We start from the raw sequence: 2,500 nt of genomic DNA on the forward strand, positions 1-2,500 counted from the left end.
CGGACGGGCGCGGGGAGGAGCGCAGCCGGCACGCGGCGCGGAGCGGCGGCGGCATGCCGCCGGGCGGCCGTCGGCTCAACCGTGCCCGAGTCCCGCGGGCACCGCGTCGCCCGGCCGGCGCGAGCGGCGGCGGGCCCGCCCGCGGACGGGCGCGGGGAGGAGCGCAGCCGGCACGCGGCGCGGAGCGGCGGCGGCATGCCGCCGGGCGGCCGACGGCTCAACCATGCCCGAGTCCCGCGGGCACCGCGTCGCCCGGCCGGCGCGAGCGGCGGCGGGCCCGCCCGCGGACGGGCGCGGGGAGGAGCGCAGCCGGCACGCGGCGCAGAGCGGCGGCGGCATGCCGCCGGGCGGCCGACGGCTCAACCATGCCCGAGTCCCGCGGGCACCGCGTCGCCCGGCCGGCGCGAGCGCACGAGGGCGGGAGGCAACCGGGCGGCGCCTGCGGAACCGGATGCGACGGCCGGCGCGGCACGGCCCCGACGGGTCCGCACCGAAGACCAGCGCGGTGCGGATCGACCGCTGATGAGGTCAGAGGTTACGTGCGGCAGCCGGCCGGCTGGCCCGAGCGGCGGCCGGCACGCGACGGGGATCGAGCGGCCCCGACGGCTTGCAGCCGGGCGGCCGACGGCTAGGCCGTACCGGAGTCCCGCGGTCGTTCGGGCGAAGGGGCGCATGCTGCGGGAAAGGCCTGCGGCGGCGAACCGTCCGCCCGGCCGGCCAAGCCTTCCGCGGCGGCGCGCACGTGGCGGCGCGGCCGAGATGACCGAGCGAAGCCCCGGCGATGGGCGGCGCGCACGTGTCCGTGCGGCCGAGATGACCGAGCGAAGCCCGGGCGGCGCCCGCCGTGCGCCCTGCCGGATCGCGCCTTCCGCCGGCGCGCAACGCCGGTCCCGCGTTCCGGCCGCGGGAGAGGCCTGCGTCGGCGAACCGTCCGCCCCGCCGGCCGAACCTTCCGCGGCTGCGCGCACGTGTCCGTGCGGCCGAGATGACCGAGCGAAGCCCCGGCGACGGGCGGCGCCCGCCGTGCGCCCCGGCGGATTGCGCGGCCCGCCGGCGCGCAACGCCGGGCCCACGTTCCGGCTGCGGGAAAGGCCTGCGGCGGCGAACCGTCCGCCCCGCCGGCCGAACCTTGCGCGGCGGCGCTTACGTGTCCGTGCGGCAGAGATGACCGAGCAAGCTCCGGCGATGGGCGGCGCCCTCCGTGCGCCCCGCCGGATCGCCTGCGAGCGGCGAGCGTCCGGGCGGGCCCCTTTCGCAACTTCCCTCGGTACTCTAAACACCCCTTGCCTCTCGGTCTTCCCCCCGACCCTCTCGGTATTTGCTCGGATATGTGCATGCATCGTCCCTCGTCGCCTTCGGTTATCCTCCCCGGGGTGGGCTTTGCGCCGACGCGCCAACGGGGTGGTAGGGGGGCTGCAGCCGCGGCCGCCGCGTTTCGCCATCCGCGCGTGCGCCGCCGGATCCGAGTGGAGGTCGCGGGCGACTCGTCGATGCTTGTACTAGGGGCGCATGCCGGCAGCCCCCCGCGGGGTGCGGGACCCCCGATCGGCGTGCGAGGGACGGGCGTCCGGGCGGGCCCCGTTTCCAACTTCCCTCGGAACATTAAAACCCCCCGACCCCCTCGGTCTTCGCTCCGGCCCTATCGCTATTGCTCGGATATGTGCATCCACCGTCCCTCGTTGCCTTCGGTTATCTACCCCAGGGTGGGCCTTGCGCCGATGCCCCGATGGGGTGGCAGGGGTGGGGCTGCCGCGGCCGGCGCGTTTCGGCATCCGCGCTTGGGGGCTCGGACCCGAGTGGAGGTCGCGGGCGGCTCGTCGATGCCTGCACCGGGAGCGCATGCCGGCAGCCCCCCGCGGGGCGCCGGACCCCCGATCGGCGTGCGATGGACGGGGGGAGGGGCGGGCCCGGTTTGCAAATTCCCTCGGTACTTTAAAATCTCACGGCCCTGTCGGTGCTCCCTCCGGCCCTATCGCCACTGCTCGGATATGTGCATCCACCGTCCCTCGTTGCCTTCGGTTATCTACCCCGCGGTGGGCTTTGCGCCGATGCCCCGATGGGGTGGCAGGGGGGCACGCTCTAGGCCGTGCCACGGGGCGCGGGCGCCGGCGCCGTACGTCCCTCGCGGCGGCCGTGAGCGGCACCTCGGCTTGCTCGGTCTGTCCTCCCGGGACGCGCGACCCGTGCGACCGGGACGCGCATCCCGTGCGACCGGGACGCGTGTCCGGGCCGTTCCCGTTTGCAACGCTCCTCGGTACTTTGGAACGCTTGGGGTGGGCTTTGGGCGGATGCCCCGCCGGGGTGGTAGGGAGGGGGGGCGGCTGCTGCCGCGGCGGGACTTCCGCTCCACTCCGCACAAGTCCGTCGCCTCGCGGCGGGCGCGCCCGGCACCGTTCGTCCCCGAGGGAGCCGGCACGCGCCCGCCGAGGCCCCGGCGCATGGGCGCCGCCGCCGGCCGTCCGCGCGGCGGCCGTGCGCCGGCTTCCTCCGTCGGCCCTCC

Source organism: Phoenix dactylifera, chromosome 10, assembly GCF_051530095.1.
Source record: "Phoenix dactylifera cultivar Ajwa chromosome 10, Ajwa_hap1_PhDact_Kaust_v1.1, whole genome shotgun sequence".
Classification (NCBI taxonomy): domain Eukaryota; kingdom Viridiplantae; phylum Streptophyta; class Magnoliopsida; order Arecales; family Arecaceae; genus Phoenix; species Phoenix dactylifera.